Source organism: Papio anubis, chromosome 15 (assembly GCF_008728515.1).
Source record: "Papio anubis isolate 15944 chromosome 15, Panubis1.0, whole genome shotgun sequence".
In the NCBI taxonomy this organism is placed as follows: Eukaryota; Metazoa; Chordata; class Mammalia; order Primates; family Cercopithecidae; genus Papio; species Papio anubis.
The window spans coordinates 58,435,495-58,459,546 of NC_044990.1; positions in this window are offsets into that span (position 1 = coordinate 58,435,495).

The window sequence follows — 24,052 nt, forward strand, 5'->3', positions numbered from 1 at the left end:
TGCATTTTTATCTAACTTCAAGCTTGCAAGCATTTGTTATGTGGGAATTCTTTAAAGAATGCTTAATAAATAATTAAATATATTTTAATGCCTCTAAGTATTTTAATATCAGGTTAAGAATAGGATTTCAATTACACCAAAGTCCAAAAGCTCAGAATTATTATTCCCAAGGAAATTATAATCTATCTCCCTGGTGTACAATTCTGTTTTCATAAGAAGTTCTTTTAACAAAAGACAATGCAATCTTATTTTACAGATGAAGCAATTCAATAAAATATTATAGAAGAGAATAAATCTATGTAAGATTTAGGGGCTTTGATTTGCATTTAAATGGCATAATTCCTGAAAACTTGTCTGATGCCATTTCCAATGGAGAGTTTAATAAATGATGGAAAAATATTACTGACTGTAAAAATATGTATACAATAAGTCTTCAATGGAAAATGTAGAAAATTTTTTATTGGCAGATGAATAGAAAACATTTTTCTGATGAGGTCAACCCAGCTAGTACCCCCGAGTCAATTTCTCCTCCAAGTAATTTGGTGAGTAGTTTGATGTTCTTGTCTATGGTAACATTCTCACAATTTTCTTTGCGTTTGGGACAGTAAATTGTTTAATAATAATAATCAGATTTTTAAAATTTGTTCTGACTTGGCACCTCTGAACTGCTTAAGGGAGCCACAGAAAGATCTATTCACAAAGAAGGCAAGAGCAAACAAATGAAAATTAAAAAGTGGGAAAAAAGGCTTTTAGGAAATGAGGAGAAAGAATGAAAGAAGTAGAAAGACCAAAAGAAAAAAATGGAACACTGCACTTGAGTAGGGTAAAAGTCCACCTAGAACCTCTTTTGATTTTTCTTAGTAGCAGTAGTTCTAAAGATTAACTACTTTGGATCTGGCATATCAAATACAGCTTTGGAAGATTCTTGGCTCTGCCTAGGCTCTCTGCAGTGAGGTAAGGAATGGCTATCTACTTCACCATTGCAGGTCTAATCCAACAGACCCTTGGCTGAGCTAATCAGCTCTGTTCCATCAATGTGGGGACAGAAAGTCGACTGAGTATGAGTATTGCTGAACTTGCACTGAGGAATTATCCTAAAAATTATAGTGAAAATATTCATTTGCTTAACCATGATTTTTGAGTTTCCAACATGTACCAGGAGTATAATAGATTTTTGGAATTCAAATAAAAATAATAAACACATACATAGCATTCACACTTGCCTAATATTCTTCTGAACACTTAGTATAACTCACATAATTCTTGCAATAACCTAAAGAAGTAGCTGTTGTTATTGTCCCCATTTTATAGATGAAGAAACTGAAGCACAGAATGGTTCCACGACTTATTGAAGGTAACACAAATAGTTGAATGGTGGAGGCCTTACCAAGTGGGACCAACCAGAGAGACACAGAATATCACATGCAGTGTGATGGCGGATATAATACCAATATGCGTAGGTGGTGACAGAGAGGCAGAGATAATGCCCCTAACACAGAATGAGGGCGTCAGAGAAGACTTCTTGGAAATAAAGTGCCTGATCTAAGTCCTAAAGAATGGAGAGGAGTTCGATAAGTGAAGAATGAAGAGAAGACTTTCAAGGCAGACAAAGAGCGTGAGGAAAATCCCAGAAACCAGAAAGAACACAGGTGTTTGAAGAAAAGCACAAGTGACTCTGGAACAAGAATATATGGTGAGAAGTGGGGGTGGAGGTAAGAAATGTGGTAGTGAAGTGACTACCACCCAAGCCCTGAAAAGCCTTGTTCACCATTCAGACCACTGGGAGCCATCAAATGAATTCAAACTGAGAAAAACATATTTGGCTCTTAATATTAACATAAATACTCAATATTACTGTTGCTTATTTGTTAAAAGAAGTTTTAAAGCATTTAGTCAGATCTTGGTTTTAAATCCTGCCTCCTACTTAATCTCTGACAGTGGGTGAATCACTCCCCTGGGCTTCTACTGCCTTTTTGTAGAGGCTAATTATACAGCTCACGGCAGGATGTTAGGATGAGGTGAGATCATGCTTAGAAATGGCTTAAGAAATGGAGATGCCCATGATGTGTATGACACATCATAGGAAGAAAGGATAAAAGTAAAGAGTTTATTTCAGTTACTCAGCTGTGACACAATGATGGCCTAAACAAGTGATTCTCAATGAGTTGTAGGTGGGGTTTATTTTTCCCCTTGTAGGGGACACTTGGCTATATTTGAAAGCAGTTTTGGTTGTCACAACTAGGGGTGGGTGATACAGCCAGTGGGTAGAGTGCAGGAATTCTGCTAAGCCTTCTACAGTATATAGGGACATCTCCACACAAAAAAAGAATTATCCAATTTAATATACCAATAGTGCCAATGTTGAGAAACTCTGTTCTAAGCTAAGGGAGTAGGAGTGAAGATGGGATGAAGTAAGGAGCTATTGAAGTATAACGAAGCTAATTCAAAAGGCCTTTGTAATTGTCTTGATGGGGAAGATGCCATAGTTCTAAGAATGCAGTCTAAGTAGTTTATCCTAGCACCTGTATGCCTTACACCTAGGTGTTACTTTAAAGGATTTATTGAGTGAAAGATGGAAGGAATACATGAATGAACAAAGAAACAACAATAAGGAATGACCTCCAGTTTTTTGGCTTGGATCATTCAGTTAATGGTGATGACAGCCCCTGCAACATAGGACTTAGGAAGAGGAGATGGTCTTGAGAAAAAAATGGTGAGTTATGGACTGAATTTGAGATGTTTTAGACAATGATTTAAAAGCACATATGGACCCATATGTTCAATTGTTCAATGCCTCAACTGTTGAACTTACCAAATGAGATACAAATAAATTTAATAGAAATCTTCATTCAAAAGAGCCTTTGAAAATAGTATTGGATATTTAAACGATATAACCAAGAATAAATTCAAGTTGTTTTTATAGTTAGAGAAATCTACATTTTTACATTTATTAATTTTCCTAAGGAAACCACATTTTAAAATGCAATTTGTGGTCTTTGGGTGCTAAGTATTTTCTCTCATCACTCTTTCTTGTCTAACCTCACTATTTTGGCTCTGAAGTGAAGTTTAAAAACCTATTTATGCCATTTAAACACTAGAGACAGTGTAATTTCTCTCACCCACAGATGTGTTTACTTGTGACATCTCTATGCTAATTCTTTCCCCAAAGTCATGTTGTCCTCAAGGACCTATATGCCATTGACCAATGGCCCCTACAATCAGAGTAGAGACATTTGTCACAAGCACTCTTTTTGCCCACACTCAGAGGCTGCCACTCAATGACCTCGTTGAATAGTTTCTACATCACTGATAAAGCACAAGAAATCTACAGATTCTAGTGACATTGAGGTCAGTGCCACTGCTCTGTCCATATCCTTGTCACTTCCACTGTGGTCATATGCTGTTCTTTACACTTGGCTTTGCCATAAAGCGAATGTAGCTCTTTCTAAGCCTCTTTTTACTCCAAAAGCCACCTTGCTCTTTCAATTTATAAAGCATTACCTAAAACCATTTAGGGAAGGTTCTGTAGAGCCTGGATCAGAGTGAACTTGCAAAATGATGCATACCACATCCAGAAAAGAACTCATGAATCTTGAGTCTTCATATCTCAAAGTGGGTTCCTTGCAGGCTGGGCACCTGCTGTTGGGTGGATTTTACCTCTCCTTTCTGTTCAATGGTGTTAATCTCATGACTTTTATGTGGCCAGAGATCTCAGTGATCATCAGTTCCTTCTTATTACACTTTCTAGAAATTTTTGGAGTCTGTTTTTCTTCTGTAGACATAGCGCATGCAGCTTGTGTAACAGTTAAACTTATTCCACATACACATCTTCCAGAACAAACAAATGAGCAGATCCAAGCAAGCTCTGTCCTGGCCCCTAGCTGCTGAACCAATTGTTTATCCATATGGTGACAGAATAGAGGAAGTAGCTTGCTTGGAAAGTCTGAGGATTCTGCCAGGAGGCTGTAGGCATTTGGGCTATGGCCTAGACAATCAGAACTAGTATGTCTGCCCAAGCTGTTTGGTCACTGTTGGGTTTCTCTAGGGAAGAATCCAGGGACAAAAAGTTTTAAAGTTGTAATGCAAACAGGACATAGGAGAGACTGGTGATATCTCAGCCTGGTGAAGGTGGACATCCAGCACACCTGAAAGTTCAGCACACTGAAAGTCCAGCACACCTGAACTTTCCTATGTAACTTTTAAATTAATTATATTTTATTCTTCCATTGGTATTGGCTAGAATTTTATTCATGAGCTATCTGCATCCACTGACTCTTTTTTTTTTTTTTTAATTATACTTTAAGTTCTAGGGTACATGTGCACAACGTGCAGGTTTGTTACATATGTATACGTGTGCCGTGTTGGTGTGCTGTACACCTTAACTCATCATTTACATTGGGTATATCTCCTAATGCTATCCCTCTCCCCAACCCATGACAGGCCCTGGTGTGTGATGTTCCCTACCCTGTGTCCAAGTGTTCTCATTGTTCAATTCCCACCCATGAGTGAGAACATGTGGTGTTTGGTTTTCTGTCCTTGTGATAGTTTGCTCAGAATGATGGTTTCCAGCTTCATCCATGTCCCTACAAAGGACATGAACTTATCCTTTTTATGGCTGCATAGTATTCCGTGGTGTATATGTGCCACATTTTCTTAATCCAGTCTATCACTGACGGACATTTGGGTTGGTTTCAGGTCTTTGCTATTCACTGACTCTTAAATCCAACAGAATTAGCTATTTAAAACATAGCCATAGGGTCACTATACATCTTACTTTCCATTGTCTGTATTACGTACCTTTAGGACACTAAGTGCTGTCTAGCAGAATCTTCACAAACACATTTGAAAGGGAGTAGTGATCAGACCACATTCTTTCATTATGGACTAAAATTATTCTTGGTCAGACTTTTAAATCCTAAATCCATCGTGTGATTTCTGTGGTCAGAGGATTTAACAATCTTGCTTTTCAAAAATATTGAGGCATCAAGGAAGAAGGCCCTGAAACTCATACAGATGTCAGCACCTTTATTTATAAGAACTCACACTGCCGTCATGGAAAACATGCTAATGCCAGAAAGAGGGAGGAAGAGATTAAAGGAGCTCGGAACAACAAGTTGGAGCTGGATTTCTTGGTGGTAGTGTGTGCATGCACACATAGAAGGATGTCAAAAGCATTTTTCAAGTTTTTAAAAAATCTAGCAAAAGAACATTTTATCCATTTGTCAGGACTGGGAGCTCTGCTGCCTCAATTGCATTAGCTTTTGTTCATTTGTAAGTGACTGAAATGATGCAAACAAGTTCCTTGTGAAGTCTCGCCAAGAAGCATCAGGGAAAACAGTATCTGTTCATGTATTGGATCAGAGTTCACTTTCTGGTGGAGTATTTTCATGTCAAAACGAGTATCTCTGTGGTTATGAAGTCTTCTTTTTGTCAGCTATTCAACTGCTACCAAGGACTACAGGTTTATTTTTTTCTGTTTTCCTTTTTCATTTTAATAATGTCTTTCATTGAAAGAAAGTAAACAAAACAAGTCATTGGTTTAACAGAAATCCTAACACGATACTGAGAAAAAGATGTTTTTTGTGATCACATGATTGAAGTTCTTCCCATGAAGGATTAATCTGGTTCTGGGAATAATTCTGGGTTTTTATATTCACTTTTGTGATGTTTAAAGAGGCTTTGGTATAACATTGTGCCTCAAGAGGCCTGTAAAGTTGTTAAAATATTAAGAAGGACACAATTGTTAAAAGACTAGTTCTTAAACGAAATCCCTCTGGAATATGCAGCTCTTTAAAGGCTACAAGGCCACAGTGATGCATTGAGGACTGATGTAGCTCAGTTCATTTAGAACACACCATGAACATCTTAATTATGGGAATTTAGTAAAAAATCTTATAATAATAGAAAATATTTGGCTTTATACTGCAAATAAGGTGATTTTTATCCAATTTGTTAAGATCCTTCAGAGATTCAATATCCTGCTCAGCCTTAATGTGAGTACTATAGTAAATACGTGATTTGAAAGAAAAAAAAAAACCGTGACGTGTAGTTGAATGTAATGTGATCTCTCATTTTGCGTTGGACTCTTTGTTGCTCACTGGATTAATTTGATGTCATTAGGGAACACAATCCAAATCCCAACCCTGAGCTGGTGCGACATGGATAGTCTTTGTAGTGAATGTTGATAAAATGAGATTTGTCTGCATTCTGAATCCCCAAATGCAAAAAGAGGAATCTGCTGTGGCATATGCAGCAGGAACATTTCAGTCAAACACACAATCAATTAGTGTGGACTTTGACTCCAAAGTCCAGTGAAATCCTGAACTTGCTACACTTGACTGGACCACGTGTCAACCTTTGAACTATCTAGAAGCCCCTAGCTTTGAACCTAGATTGTGAGCTAATCCAACCAGCCTGGTTTATTGCTTTTGCCTGAGAACTGCCCAGTTTTAACTGGTATTTTAAAAACTCCACCTGTGTCCTTGGCTTATCTTAAAATCTTTTTTTCCTGAGAGGTGTGTTCCATTGGAATAGAACAGAAATGGTGAAGAGCTAGGTATGATGCAGAAACACTGAGCAATCTCTAGAGTTTAGAGTCTATAGCCACACGCCTCTCAATCTAAGACAAGATAATCAAATTGAACTTTGAGCATTGATGGGCACTGGGTTGACCTTTGGTGTGCCAGTGCTGGGGCAGGGAATTCAATGTACATTGAGTTGGTCAAGGCTTCCTTTCTCTCCTTGGCCCCTTGGACTCTGCTTGCTTCCTCTGAATCTACATGGGAGCCAAGATTTTATCCTGTAAGTCAGGAGAGTGACATGATGAGATATGCATTTCAGGAAAAGGACCTAGAAGTTTTCTGAGTGACAAATTAGAAGGGGAAAAGACTGGAGCCAATGCAATCAAGGCCATTAAAATATTTCAGGTGAGAGACCCAAAAACATCAACCAGGCAAGAGAAGGAGATAAAAGAAGAGTTAGCAAAAAATGACTCTCAAAACGTGGTGGGATATCTTCAAACATGGGGAGAAGGGCTTTTATTTTCTGATGTTATCAAATGGCATGGAACAAAAATGCATAGGAATGCAGTACACCAAATATCTAATGTTAAAAATGTTTCAAAGTACAGCAAAAGATGGTAATAAGATGTAGAATAATCCAAAATATAAGGAGTTTGCTGATGCCTCTTTATACTCTCCCTAAAAACTCAACTGTGACAAGTATTGATTTTACATTACATAGCGATAACTCTTCCCTTTGCACATATTTTGATAAAGTTCCTCCTGTAACATACTATATCTAAATTATTCATTAGGTTGCTTTGGTTCTCCCTGCAGCATTTGCTCTTCCGTGGTGGTTTCTACCATCTGAGATGGTGGTTCCCTGGCACATAAAAGCAAGAGATCGTTATCACCATTCCCCCAGGTTCATTATTATTTCACAGGATGGACTGCCAAAGATAAAGTATAAATATCCCTTTCTTACTGTTTATTACCAGTCATATTTTTTCTCATATTCAATTTTCTTCTTCCCTTCCAAGAAATCTGAATAGAAGTAGAAATTGATTTTGGAAAAATGTTCCTTAAACGGTAAGAAATAGAAAACTATTCCCTGAAATATGACATCTAAATCTTCATTTGATGTTTTTTAGATAAAACAAAGATCTATGATTTGTCTTTAGGGGAACAAAACAGGAGATGAGTATTTTGCGTTTAGCAGGAAAAACAATTCACCATTTTTCAGTGCCTAAAATGAATAAAACATCTAAGATTTCTGGCTTTGCAAGACCCCTTTACAGTTTAGCAGAATCAAGAGAGGAAAACTTCACCTGTAATTTTTGATACTCAACCTGACAGGACATGGGCTGCAACTCACCAAAAAAAAAAAAGTCTGATTGAAAGATTTATCTTCTGGAAGAAATCCATGCAGATAAAGTGGTTAGATAAAGCAGGATGGAATAGCACACAGTTGAAACCAGATCTTATATTTTTCACGTAATGGCATTCTTTTGTTCTTTGTATTAAATATTCTAAATAGTCAGTTTCACTCTCTTTATTAATTGATGGAATTAAAGCAGGCTAGATTTTTTTGTGCCCACATGTCATTTCTGATTGGCCTACTTTGAAAGCTTACTGGGGCATGAAAAAAAAATCATCACACACACAATGCTTTCTTTCTGGGCAGTCTAAGGAACACAAGACTGGAAACAGAAAATGGGAAAGTATTCTGAAAATCACATTAACAAACTATCATTTTCAGAAGTAAAAGCCTAGAGTTTAGACTCAGTATCTCCTGTTTAACCTCATACAGAAAGCACATCATATTGAAGCTCTCTGTGGTCACAGAGAACGTTGCTGATGGTGTGATACTTCCTATCGGCAAGCCTGAAAGGAAAGCCTGATTTTTGTGATTCAGTCTTTGCCTGCAGACAGGGCCAGCTTCATGGAGTAGTCACTCATGGCCCAGCAGCTAGAAGGGCCCTTTTCCTGGTTTAATGCTCTGATGTTGCTGAGTATTAAAATTCTGAGCAATTTTTGAACAAGTCCTGCATTTTTATTTTGCTCTCGGCCCCATGAATTATGTAGCAAGCCTGCTATGATTTTGCAGCTTAGTCCTTTGCTTCATAATGGCACGACATCTTTTCGTTTTTACCTTTTTAATTGCACAGTATCACTTTTTGGGCTGATTTATTTGTACATATGAACTTGAACCACTCATGGCTTCTGGATACCAGGGTGTTGTTTTTTATTCTATTTTTTTTTAATTGGAAATAGCTTTCCCTCCCCTCAACATATACACAGTTTAATAACGTGGCATATTAGCTGTAGGTAGTGATGTGAAATAGAATTCTAAAGCTGACTTCTATCATAAATACTGAATACATTCCTGTGACTTTAGTCCTCTGATTAAGATAGAGTCTCTGTGCATATTTCATATATTCTAACTTGCTTTTTACCTGATGATCTCTCAGTGCTTACTTGCTTCGACTTTTAGGCTGTGTCTCAATGAGCTAGTTCTATCAAAACTGTGCTTCAGAAAAGACTTAAGGAGAGAAGCCAGATGCTCAGAGACATTACGATTAACTTCTTTTTCCTTTTAAACCACTTTTCAATTTTAAAATGCTTTCTGTGAAACAGACTTAATTCTTTACCCAATAATGCATCATTTGAAACAAGATGAACTGAATTAAAATCAAGTAATTGTCTCTTGTATATCTATTCAGGGACTTCCTGTTGCTGAAATGGTTAATGCTTTGGAATTTTCTTAGATTACAAGGTTTCTGCTAATTAGATATAGTTAATTTACCTGTATATTGGTTTTTTAGAAACTGAAATAGCCTTTTACATTTTGACATTGATTTAAATCAGCTTCTGAAACTCCATAAAAATACCCATTGGGATTCTGATTAGGAGTACAGGAAATATATAGATGAGTATGTGGAGAAATGATCCTCCTACCCTAGCGAGTTATCTAATTCATGAACACAGTATACTATGTTTCTCAGTTTCACCTCTTTTATACTATTGTTAGATACAACCCTAGATATTTGAAATTTTAATATTATTGTAAATAACATTACATTGATTTAAACTTTTATTTTCTAATTATTTGTTGTTATTTTATAAGAGTACAACACATTTTTATACATTGACTTTGTATCCATTTGCTTTGATATGTTCACTTATAGACTAATATTTGTCTTTTGGATTTTCTATGTCCACTATCATGTCTTTTAAAATAGAGCCCCCTTATCTGTGGAAAATACATTCTTAGACTCTCGGGGAAGCCTGAAATTGCAGATAGTACCAATCCCTATTTATACTATGTTTTTTCCTCTATCTGTATACCTATGCTAGAGTTTAAATTATAAACTAGGCACAGTAAGTGATTAACAACACTAGCTCATAATAAAATAGAATAATTATAACAGTATACTGTAATAAAAGTCAATGAGGTTTCTCTCTCTCTCAAAATATTGTACTATACTCGCCTATTAGGTACGTGAAAAAGCAATTTTGACGTTAAACATAATGACAAAAACCACAATTTTGCATCAACCTAACAGTCAACTATGGCTAACTGAAATCTTGGAAAGCAAAATCACAGAGCACAAGGGAATACTGTGTATTTTATTTTATTTTTCTTCACTTGATTGCATTGACAGGACTTCCAGGACAATGTTAGATAGAAATTGTGATGGGGCTATCCTTACCTCCTCAGATATCCATATCTTGCAAGAAAATTTTCTGATATTTTATCAACTATACTATAAGTTTTCTTTGAACATATTCTTTATTACATTAAATTTTTTTAAATTTTTTGTTTTGATAAGGGAGATTGTTCCTGTTTTGTTTTGTTTCAATCATGAATATATGGTTCCTTTTCTGTTTTTGCATTATTACTATGGCTGCATGCTTAATTCTGTTAATGTAGTTAATTACACTGATTCAGAATGCAATCAATTTGCATTCCGATTTAAACTCAATTTTGTGGGGATGTATTAGCCCTTTTCCATATTGTTGGGTTCGATTTGCTACTATTTTAATTCATATGTTTTTGACTATATTCACAAGAGAGACTGATATATAATTTCCCTTTTTTATGTTTTTGTCAGATGTTGGTGGCAAAATTATAATAGCTTCTTAATAAGTTGAGAAATATTCCCCCTTTTCCGGACTCTAAAATAGTTTGTACAGAACTGAAATTATTTCTTCCTAAATTTTTTGGATATATTCTCTTTTGAAGAATCTGGGCCAAGAGTTTTCTTTGAAGAAAGGTTTTTAATTTTTAATTCAATCTCTTTCACAGATAATAGCATCATTCAGATTTTCTATATTTTTTTGTATCAATTTAGTAAGTTGTTTTTTTAAGGAAATTTATCTAATTATAAAAATTGATATAAAGTTGTTGATAAACTCTTACTATATTTTAATGTGTGTAACACTGTTTTCTTTTTATTCCTGATATTAATAATTTGTTCTGTCCAGGTGTGGTAGCTCAGGCCTGTAATTCCAGCTCTTTGGGAGGCCAAGGCAAGCCAATCACCTGAGGCCAAGAGTTTGAGACCAGCCTGGCCAACATGGAGAAACCCTGTCTCTACTGAAAAATACAAAAATTAGCTGGGTGTGGTGGCATACGCCTCTAATCACCCCCTATTCAGGAGACTGAGGCATGAGAATTGCTTGAGCTTGGGAGATGGAGGTTGCAGTGAGCCAAGATTGTACCACTGCACTCTAGGCTGGTCAACAGAGTGAGACTCTATCTCAAAAAAAATATATATGCTAATAATAATTTGTTTCTAATATTTTTCTTACCATTTTCTTGATCAGTACTGCAGCGGAATTATAGATTATATTAATGTTTTCAAAAAACAACTTTTGGCTTTTTTACTTTCCCAGTTGAATATTTTTTTATTTTTTCAAGTACTGTTCTTTAAAAAAAAAAAAAAAAAAAAAAAATATTTTTTTTTTTTTTAAAATTTTTTTTTTAAAAAAAAAAAAAAAAAAAAAAAGTATATTTCCTTTCTTCCTCCTATTTGTGCTTAATTTGTTCTTTTTTTCCAGATTGCTGAACTGGATGCTTAGATCATTGGTTATTATCTTTTCTCTGCTCTTCTAGTACATGTATTTAAGGCTTTAAAAATTCTCCTCTAAGCACGACATTTTCTATATTGCACAAATGCCTTTCAGTTACAAATATTTTCTAATTTCCTCAATTAAAACTTTGATTTTTATCTCTGCAGTGCAAGGAGAATACTACAAACTCTATGCCACTGTTTTCTGTTTTGCTTCTGCGTTCTGTGCCAGAAACTAGCCTGTTCCTCAAAGGCTCATGGGGCTTACCTTGAAGTATCTCCCTCTTCTCTAAAATCTTGGCTCATTCCGTAAGGATTCAGGATCTTGAATCCTTAAGTACTGGCTGCATTGGTTTCTTTCTGTAACCATCAAATAACTATTTATTTTATTTTATTTAGAACAGATTTTACAGCTGTTGAAACAGGAGTTCCTCTCCAATGTGTTAAAATGTTACCAGTAAGATCTATTTCACCTCTGCTTATGTTACAGTACATATTTGTTCAACTCATTATTATCTAGAGAATGGCAATCTAGAAATAGCAAGATTATTTTTGAAAATGTTTTGCTTGAAAATTAGATTAGTTGTACTATTTTCCCTTTTTGCGTTGTGTACATGTGTGTATTCCTTTAATATCTGGTCTTCTCACTTACAAAATTGTAACATTTTTGAAGTATTGCCATGGCAAAAACTGTGTTTTGGAGAGGTCTCAACCACTAATCATTTTGGGATTTCATCAAACCTGTGTATTCCTTTTTTGGTATATCAATATGTGAATTGCTGTGTAAGGGGTGACAATTGAGAATTCCAACTAAGGAGGTTAAAATTTCAGTGAAATGTTCTCTGCTTCATAGCTGTAGGTCAGCACCTTTAAGATGTTTTTATTTGTTATACTGCAAATTTTTTCTTCCTACTGAAAACATTTCAGATTGCTGTTGGTTGGTGAGTAGCATTATCTTTGCATAGAACGAATAATCCTTAAAAATTTTCAGTACTGTAATGCTACTTTTGGGAATGTCTCAATCATAAAACAGGTCATTTATCCATCATGTACAAATCAGTGAATTATGATGTGGTCACTTGGATTTCGGGTCCATTTGTGATTATTTCCTTTATTCATTAATTCAATAACCAGGAAACAAGACTTTTGCTGCCAATGTTTTATGCTCTTTCTAAGAAGCAGCAAGCTTGTATTTTCTCTTCTGTCCTGGCTGGTATAATTTCTGTCTTTTAAATCACGTCAAATGACTCTTTGTTTATTAAGTTTTGCAGACTACTTTTTCTCCCTGGAAGACCCTAGATTCAGGATAGCAACCCTCTGAGTGCCTTCTAAGCCATGTTTTTGTCCAAGTGTGTTCAGGTTATACATACTGAACGTCAAGGACAGTCTTGAAAGAGAAAGGCCACAAAAAATAATATCATGGTGTCTGAGGAGTAGAACTGGGAAGAGCCAGGTATCTTGTCAGTTTGTCTTGGGCCTGAGGAAGGACTTATGTTCTGGCTATGTATGTTGAAACTACAGAGTGATGAGACGTATTCAAGAGGTCACTCAAGAAAATCATATTTTTCTTGCCACGTCAAATAGCTTTAGGTCCTTCTTAGGAATGGACATCAGCGGCAATTTCTTCTTCTTCATTCTGGAAGACTGACTCCCTGGGCCAGCTATGATGGCCCCCATCATTTTCCACCCAGCTGGAGCTATGAATGGAGGATCACTGTGGGAACAAGGTGCATGCAGATCTGGTTAGGTACGGCTGGACAGAGAAGGCTTAGAAACTGAGGATAGGCATGGCATAGAGAAGCTTCCATGGCATAACTTTGACAATTATACTATTTTATTCTCTAAAATCATTATCATTCTCCTATTGAAACAGATCCAAAAGAGACTTCATTCGTTTCTTCAAAAGCTTTTCCACTCTTGTCACTATACAACCCAAAAACAAAACTGGTGATCACGCCGTAGAGCAACTGGGGAAAATCGATTGTCAGGATGAAGACAGGGGAGAAAACATTATGAGAAAAACACAGGTTGCCTTGTTGGGACTGTTTTTGGAAGAAAAATTGTTTTGGAAGGTTATAGTCAGTGATGACAGTGTGAAGGATGAATCAGAGGAGCCAGTGAACAATTGCATCTGACCAGGATGTGGCTAAAGTAATAAAGGAAAGCCAGGGATGCTGCATTTTGTTAATATTACCCCTACTGCTTTCCAACATTTCTAAAGGCTGGGATACTTATATATGAAGTAAAGCCTAAATAGTTTGGATTTTTATGGAAAAACATAAACATGCATTTAGCAAATGCATAGTGCCTCTAGTGAGGTTGCTGTTCATCAAGTATCTGTTTACTTCTATAGTTCCCTTCAAAATAACTAATGAAGATGCTCGCTCCAAGTCCTTCTTCCTCTGCTCACACAAATGGTGACAAATTTCTTCTATTATAAAATAAAGTTTTTAAACTAGACAATCTCTGAAGACCTGACAGCTTTGATAGTTGAGGCTCTGCTTTTGTGAAACCTGAGGTTTTGTGATTTCTCATGCAGTTTAAGTATCGAGTGACATTTTCACCGTGCTCAGAGACAGCTCGGGTGACTTCTGGATCTTTGTTAATTCCAGCAATGATGAAAACTGCCAGATGCTTAACATTAAGCTCCACTTTTTCCGAGTGGATGCCAATGCCTTACAGTTCGAGATCACAATTGCTTTTTGGAATATTGTGTGATAACTGATACCATAGCAGTGCCAGCCATTTCCAAAGAAATGTGACACTTGTTACTTGCCTCAAGAGGGCAATTCAGGGACAGGCGGGGTGGAACTTACTGGATTAAAATGAAGCTTACTGATGAAGGGTAACTCACAAAGCTTATGCCAACTGTTTTATTTTGGCAGGTCACCAGTGCCACTTAGCTCTCAGTTTAGCAATTATAGATGGTAATTGCTTTGAAGTTTATCAATCTACCTAAAGGCAAAAGCAATCATCTGATTAGTTACATTATTACTCACATCAAGATCATTAATGTGTCTTTGCCCATCAGAATAATGTGTCGTTTGGTAAAATGAAAAGAAACTCGTGTTAGGAGTCAAAGATCTGGGACCTAGAATTTCATCAGTTATTTGCTGGATATCCTTGGAAGAAATTATTTGTTTTCTCTGAGCCCTTGTCACACTTAAAATTTAGCATAATCCCTATGCAACTTTATTTCTATTTTCTAAGATTATTAAAAGAATACATTACTTACAGCTACATGTAATAGGTTATTTAATGTTTTAACAAATTAATAAATAAATATACTTTAAATTTTTTTCACACAAAAAGCAAGATTGTTAAAAGAGCCAGAGAGAACACCTAGTTTTACCCTCTAGTTTTATAGGTAACTGAACTGAGACTGAAAGAATTTCATTAACTTAAGCAATGTCTTCACGTTAGTGGAAATAGAAATCCAATGTGCTTTCCATTAGGTCATATTTGTTCTATTTTGAAGCTCAAAAGAGATAATAGATGAAATCTATAATATAGAAATGATAATATACTATACTGAGTATTTGAATAGCACATTGGCAAAGACGAGTAGGTAATGGCATCTCTATTTTCCAAATATAAAGCAAATTCATAGGTCAATTGAAAGATTACTGGGGTCAGCTATCAAGGGATAGAAGTAATGGGTTTTTGTTGCCTCTCCCTGATAATATACAGTTTGCTTTCAGTAGGGACTAAAGTTACTAGTCACTAAGTGGCAGCACAGAATAATGAAAAGAGCATAAGCTCTCGAGGCAAGCAAAGTTAGGTTGCAAACCTGGACCCATCCCCTACTAGCTATATCACTTTGGGTAAACATTTAGCATCCCTGAATATGGGATTCCTCAGGAAAAAAAAAAAAAAAAAGACATATCTTATTAGCAATGATACTACTAAATATTTATGGAATATGTATCATGTGATAGTTACTGCTTTAATAGTTTACTATTACTGTTTTAAGAGTTTTAAGTGTATTAGCTCATTGAATCCCCAGAATAGAATTATTGTGAAAACTTTGTGAGAAGATTAAATATATAAAGCACCTGTTATAATCTTCTTTCCTCTTACATACTACCGGTAAGTTTGATATTCATGCTAGTGAACATGGTATGAATATCAAACTTACCTAATTTGAGTCCCTGTTGAAAGAGTAGGGGACCCATATGTCGCAAGCATATGGCATGGCAAATGGGTCCCCTACTCTTTCCACAATGACTCAAATTAGGATGCATAAGAATGGGAAGAGAAAATATAAAGATGGTGATTGTTTCCTATATATCACAATTTGGAGACAAATAATTGGCCTTTAGTGTTTTTCCCGAGCATTAATGACAGTAATGCCCTGGCATTGCTCTGCTGTAACATCATGGTCATCTCTACTTGATCTGAAAGAAAAACATCATTTCCATGTATGTGTTTTTAAATTTGTGTTGTTGTTGTTTGTCCATGAGTAAGCAAAAGTATCTCTCCTCTAACAAATGTCTTCTAATTAAATATAGGCAAACCACATTCATTATATAAGCATATATCATCTGATTCCTGCAATTTGATCTTTTCTTTAAAAAAAAAAGTATAAAGAGAAGGATCAAATTTTAAAAAAATATATTTTTGTCAAGAAATTATATCCTATAATCAAAATCAAAATTGACTTTCCAATTAGGAAAGGAATTCAGGTCAAGTATGTGACCTAGCAGTTTCAAAACACGACCACATATATGGTTTAGAACAAATATTAAAAACAAACTCTTTTTTGCTGTCCTATTTACCAGAAGGTCTTTTCAGCAGTTTCTGTAAATTCTTACCTTGTTGCCAAAGAGTGATTTGAGGTTCAAAAGCAACTAGAGAATAGAGCTATTATTTCTTTGACTTTTCATTAATTCTGGGCCTTATGGTGACTGAACATCTTTCTTTCCAGAAGCTCAGAGACATTGTTTACTGAGCTGCTATGCTAATTTGTACTTTGGAACAAAGCTTGAGCTAGTACTTATTTCAGAGATGGTGCAAATGAATTGAGTAGAAGCAGTGGTACCCAGACCTTGTAGTTTTGGAGATTGCCAAAACCTCAACAACAAACTATTTGATGATTACTCTTAAATCTATACCTTTAGTCATAATCGTTCTTCTGAATTCTAAATATATTAACTGTGCATAACATCCTCACCTAGAGGTTCCAGAGACACCTAAAATTCAACTTGTCCCATATGTATTTGTAATATTCTACTCCGAACCTGCTAACCCTTTGGTATTCTACATCTTGGTTAATAATTTACTTATCCACATAGAAATCCCAGCCAGAAACCTGCCATCATTGTTGATTCTTCCTTTTGTTCAGCATTTATACCCAACGAGTCTCTCCTGACCATCAGTTCTCCTTCCAGAGAGTCATTGAATCTGCCCGTTCTTCCAACCACTATCCTCATTTTCTCTCTCCTGGATTATTGTCATAGCTTCCTAATGGGTCTGCCTGTCTCCAGGGTAACCACTTTCCATTCCACCCACTGAACTGTGCCAGAGTGTGCTTTCTGAATAACAAATCTGATCTTGTCACTCACACAATTAAAATCCTCCAGTGGATCCCAGCCACTTACAGCATGAAAATTCAAACTCCGGAGCACAGCCTACAAAGACTGTTTTTGATCTGGCTCCTAGGTCTTTCATCAGCAACCCAGGACCATCCTTCCTGAACTTCTCACAGTTTGGCCCCCTGTAATGCTCTCTTGTGTTTCTCTGGCTTTGCACGTGCAGTGTTCATGCCTGGAACAGCCTTTCTCTTTTCCACCCCCTAAACACCTACTCATCTTCTAGATGTAGTTCAGTGGCACCTGTTCTGTGTAGCTCTTCCTATGCTCCTCTGTGCATATTCTCAGCAGCAATCACACGCACATCCATATAATAGGTTTTACTTCATTGTATTTTAATTCTGTTTATATATTTGTTTCCCCCTCCTTTCTGTGAATTCATCTGAGCATTGTCTTTGTATTCCCAGCATCTAGCAGAGCGCCTGGCAGTAGTGTAGGGACTCAGTGCATGTTTGCTGAATATGAATGAATACGGAGGCAGCTGGTCTCAGTCAAACCGCGGCAACCCTGGGCATGCGGCTCAGCATCCTCTGAAACTCTGTCCTCATTTTGCAAATTTAGGGACGACCAGACCTATCTTCCTGTCCTATCATAAGGATTAAAGAAGACATGGGAGTACTCTGTGTACAGTAAGTTGATACTTGTGTAAATATATTATATGTAAGATCCTGTAATTGTTGTGACCCATTACACACTGAACAAGATACTTTTAGAAACTGATTTATCAATACACATGGCACGTAAGGACCCTTCACAAAATAGACATACAATGTACCTGCCTTCTACTTTCATCTTGGTGGACTTATCCTCCAAAGTCTCGCTTCAGGGTTCGAGAGTCTCCCAAGCCTGTCCTGTCTCCTCCCCAGCAGAACTTATCATGGTCCTCTCTAGGCTCCCTGTATATCTGATATATGTTTCTCTTATAGCTTGCACCACGGCATACAGCTTTTGTTTATGTGTTTGTCTTTTTCCTATTCTACTGGACCTCCTCAAGATGCTATCTAATTTTCCCAGAGCTGTTACATCCCTTTTCTCAGTGATTACTCCTCTGCAAAGTGGCTCTCATTCCAAATCCCAGAACAAACTGAGGACAATATCCCACCACAGTTCCCCGGATTGTCCCTCCCCTGGATGAAGGGTATGCTGCTCGGGGAGGTACCCCTGGGTTCAGGGGTTATTCTCTGAATTCCCCTTGATGGCTGCCTAACTTGTACTTCGGGCTCCAGGGTGTATTGGAGGTTTCCCAGGCATTTTGCAGCATGATTTATTTCAGAGCTTTAAATGGATGTGTTGTCCTTGCTTTCCCTCTCAGTATCAACTCAAGTCTCTGTATGAGGTTTGGCACATTCTCTTTACTCCCCGGTTTACTCTCTGCTAATATGCTGAGCTTTGCTCAGGAACCCTGAGCTATTCAGGGGCATATCTCCTGGACGACAACCAACAGCCGTCCTGGATCTCCTCCCATTCCTCCCCTCCTCTGCTCTCCTTCCTTCACTTCCTCCTCTCTGTCTTTTTTTCCCTCCTCCTCTTTCTATATTAAAATCGTTTTTTAAAAGCAGCCAATTGTCTTTGAAGATTTGCTCAGTGCCAGGCCTTGTGCCAAGTGCTGTACATGCATTATATCACTTTTCCTTGCAATAAATCTATGAGGAATTCCTATCAATGTCCTTTAAAAAAAAAAAAAGAAAGAAAGAAAAAGAAAAAAAGATAGGACACTAAAGCTTAGAGAGATAAGCTGACTTGGCAGACATTTCAAACCAATTGGGTCTGCTCGAGTCTAAAACTCTTGCTCTTGATGCCGATGATATTGTGCCTCTGAGTCATCACTGACCCCACCTCTCCCACTCTTTTCTGACTCCCATACCTTCCTCTGAGGCCTCTGCCCTACCACTGGTGGCACAGTTTTGCCTGCCTGTGACTTGGAGGTTTATGGTCAGCTGCACATCCATGGTCAACCCCCATTGCATCTGCTGTAAAAATCTCCATCCACCTCCATAGCCTGCCTTTCTTTAAGTACCACATCTTGTTAACCTCACCTCCTGACATATAGCAAAAGTCAGGAACTGTGACTTCTTTACTTTATAGTCCTAAATTCTCCCGCAAGTGGGCCCCAAACAAATCTATTCAACAAATAAATATATCTTTAACATGAAAATAGTAGGTAATATGTGAATAAAAATAATATCCAAAATTCTTAGGGCCACTAATTATTTTAAACATTGTCCATTTTATATAGAAATACTCGATATGTTAATTTGCATTTTTTTTCCAAGAAGATTCCTCACAGCTGACTAGTAGGCAATTTTGTTGGTTTGGATTGAATTAAGGCAATATATTTAAATTTAAATGTGGAAAACTGGTTGCTATGGTTTGGATATGGTTTGTCCCCACCCAAACTCATGTCAAAATGGGAATCTCAGTGCAGCAGTGTTGGAAAGTGGGGCCTAGTGAAGGTGTTTAGGTCAGGGGAGTGGATCCCTTGTGTGTACATTAATAGCCTCCCATGGGGTGAACTCTTGCTCTCAAGAAAGTGGGTTATTAAAAAGTGTCTGGCATCCTCAATTGCTTTATTTTGCTTCTTTTTCTTACCATGGGATCTCTTTCCACACAACTGCTCCCATTCTCCTTTCTGCCATGAGTGGAAGCAGCATGGGGCCCTTACCAGGTGCAGCTGCCCAATTCTGGACTTTTCAGCCACCAGAATTGAGAACTAAATAAACATTTTTTCTTGATGAATTCCAGTCTCAGGTATCTGTTACAGCAATACAAACTGGACTAGGAGACTAAGTTTTTTTAAAACTGGAAAGAAAGATTTAGCCCCACAAAAATATTTATGTAACTTCTTCCAAATCTTAACTTCAGTGTTTCATTATAAGAAGCAGCAATCATATTGTTTGTAATTTCTCATGATTTTGATCATGGGCAAATCCTAGTCCAGTTTTGGACTTTCAAGGAGCTACTTATAAAATCAGATAGTTGGTAGAGCAAAGCTAGTTTAAAGTCAGACATTCAACTTTGTGATCATGAGCTGAAAAGTGAATGCCTTTTGTTTTGTGTAAAGTAACCTAAATCAGGAGTTTTATTCCTTGAGCTCTGAGCATATATGAGGAACAAAAGAAATAAGTATTCTTTATTAGTCAAGAAAGATATTACTTTAAAAATAATTTTTGGATCCATGAACCAAATTCTGCAAATTTCTATTTACAGGTTTGCTGTCTATTATGTTAATCCTATATAATATGTCAGAAAAAGTGAACACTTATCTGTCTAAAAATAGAGTAGCAGTCTAGGCATACCTCACTTCATTCATTGTACTTCACTTTATTGCACTTTGCTGATATTACATTTTTTATAAATTGAAGGATTGTGGCAACCCTGCATCTATCAAGTCTATAAGCACCATTTTTCCAACAGCATATGCCCACGTTGTATCTCTGTTTCACATTTGGTAATTCTCACAATGTTTCAAACTTTTTCATTATTATTACATATATTATGGTGATCTGTGATGAGTGATTTTTGATGCTATATTGTTATCATTTTGGGGGTGCCACAAACCACACTATATAAGTTTACAAATTCTATTGATAAATGTATGCGTTCTGACTTCACCCATTGGCCATTCCCTCATCTCTCTCCCTCTCCTTTGGCCTCCCTCTTCCCTAAGACACAACAATATTGAAATTAGGTGAATTAGTACCCTTCAATGGTGTATAAGTGTTCAAATAAAAGGAAGAGTTACACATCTCTCACTTTAAATCAAAAGCAAGAAAGGATCAAGCGTAGTAAGGAAGGCATGTCAAATGCCAAGATATGCCAAAAACTAGGCCTCTTGCAGCAAACAGCCAACTTGTGACTTCAAAGGAAAAGTTCTTAAAATCAAAAGTGCTACTCTAGTGAACACATAAGAAACAAGAAATAATAAGAATAAGAAAGTGAAATAATCTAATTACTAATAGGGAGCAAGTTACAGTGCTCTGGATAGAAGATCAAACCAGCCACAACATTCACTTAAGTCAAAGCCTAATCCAAAGCAAGACCCTGATCTCTTCAATTCTATAAAGGTTGAGAGAGGTGAGGAAGCTGCAGAAGAAAAGTTTGAAGCTAGCAGAAGCTGGTTTATGAGGTTTAAGAAAAGAAGCCTTCTCCATAAGTAAAAGTGCAAAGTATGTATTGATGTAGAAGCTGCAGTAAGTTATCAAGAAGATTCAGCCAAGATCATTGATGAAGGTGGCTACACTAAACAATAGGTTTCTCATATAGATGAAACAGCGTTATGTTGGAGGAAGAGGCTGTCTAGGCCTTTTATAGCTAGAAAGGAAAAGTTAATGCCTGGCTTCAAAGCTTCAAGGAACAGGCTGACTCTCTCGATATGGGCTAAGGGCAGCTGGTGACTTTAAGTTGAGCCAGTGCTCATGTATCATTCTGAAAATCCTGAAGTTCTTAAGAGTTATACCAAATCTATCCTTGCTGTACTCTAGAAATGGAAAATTAAAACTGGATGGCAACATATTTGTTTACAGCATAGTTTACTGATTATTTTAAGTCCACTAGTTGAGACACACTGCTCAAAGATTCCTTTCAAAATACTATTGCTCATTGACAATGCACCTGGTCACCTAAGAGCTCTTGATGGAGATTTACAAGGATATTAATGTTGTTTTCATGCCTGCTAATTCAACATGCATTATGCGGTCCATGTATCAATGAGTCATTTCAACTTTCAAGTCTCATAATTTATGAAATACCTTTTGTAAGGTTATAGCTGCCACAGACAGTAAATCCTTTCATGGATCTGAACAAAGTAAATCAAAAACCTTTTGGAAAGGGCTCACCATTCTATATGCCATTAAGAACATTCATGACTCACGGTAAGAGGTCAAAATGTCAACATTAACAGGAATTTAGAAGAAGTTGATTCCAATCCTAATGGATGACTTGAAGGGGTTCAAGACTTCAGTGGAGGAAGGAACTGCAGATGTCCTGAAAATAACAAGAGAACTAGAATTAGAGGTGGAGCCTGAAAATGTGACTGAATTGCTGCAATCTCATTACAAAACTTGAATGGATGAGGAGTCGCTTCTTAAGGATGAGCAAAGACGGTGATTTTCTGAGATGGAATCTACTCCTGGTGAAGATGCCGTGAGCATTGTTGAAATGACAAGAAAAGATTTATAATATTACATAAATTGAGTTGATAAAATAGTGGTGGGGTTTGAGAGGACTGACTCTAATTTTGAAACAAGTTCTACTGTGGGTAAAATGCTATCAAACAGCATTGCATGCTACAGAGAAATTTTTCATAAACGGAAGAGTCAATCAACGTGACAAATATCATTGTTGTCATATATTTTAAAATTCTCACAGCCACCTCAACCTTCAGCAACCACTATCCTGATCAATTAGAAGCCATCAACATTGAAGCAAGAACCTCTACCAGCAAACGTGACAACTTGCTAAAGGCTCAGATATTAAACAATAAGGTATTTTTAAATTAAGGTATGTACTTTTTTAGATATAATGCTATTGCACACTTATTACAGTATGGTGGAAACATAACTTTTATATGCAGTGGGAAACCAAAAAATATCATGTGACTTTATTGTGATATTTACTTTATTGGAGTGGCCTAGAACTGAACCTGCAATGTATGCCTGTATTTATTCGCCCCACTGTACTGTTATAATGGCTCTACCAATTCATCTAGACTAAGATTAGCAGTGACGAGATGCAAAGGCAAGGATTGAATTAGAGGGAGAAATAGTTCCACACTAAAGGTTATTAGATAGTTCAGTCTCTAGAGCAAAATGAATTGTCTCTTCTTGTCATTCATAAGATGATCAAAAATGGCTTCTACCCAGATCTATAGTCTAATCTTTACTGTTCAACTAAGTGAATTTTTTTGAGAAACTACTTTAAGGTTTAACATCACATGGCAAATGTGATAATCATGCAGTTCTTTTATTTAATATTCACAAATACACTGAATGTATATACTTACATAAAGCTATAGAATCCACCATTATTTTAATTTTTGTGCATATTATAACTGATCTTTTCCAGTTAGTTTTGTAGATTAAGCAGCTAATACAAAAGATGACTTAAAAAAATCCACATCTCAAATATAAATTAGTACAATCATTATGGAAGACATATGATGATTCCTCAAAGATCTAGAAGCAGAACTACCATTTGACCCAGCAATCCCATTACTGGGTATATACCCAAAGGGATATAAATCATTTAATTACAAAGATACATGCACACATATGTTCATTGCAGCACTATTCACAATAGCAAAGACATGGAATCAACCCAAATGCCCATCAATAATAGAATAGATAAAGAAAATGTGGTACATATACACCATGGAATATTATGCAGCCATAAAAAGGAATGAGATCATGTCCTTTGGAGAGACATGGATGGAACTGGAAGCCATTAGCCTCAGCAAACTAACACAGGAACAGAAAACCAAACACTGAATATTCTCACTTATAAGTGGGAGCTGAACAATGAAAACACATTGACACAGGGAGGGGAACAACACATACTGGGGCCAGTTGGGGGTGGGGGCAGGGTTAGGGAAGGGAGAGGCTCAGGAAAAATAGCCAATGCATGCTGGGCTTGATACCTAGGTGATGGATTGATAGGTGCAGCAAACCACCATAGCACACATTTACTATGTAACAAATCTGCACATCCCGCATATATACCCTGGAACTTAAAATAACAATAAACACCCACTAGCTAGTCAGTATGTATTTATGGGTGCATTTGAAATGCACTTTTAAGATAAATAGAATTTTAAAAGGTAGGTTTGCCAAAAAAGATGAGTTTAAACCAATGAATGAAATGTATTTTGGTCTTTATAAAAATGTAATTT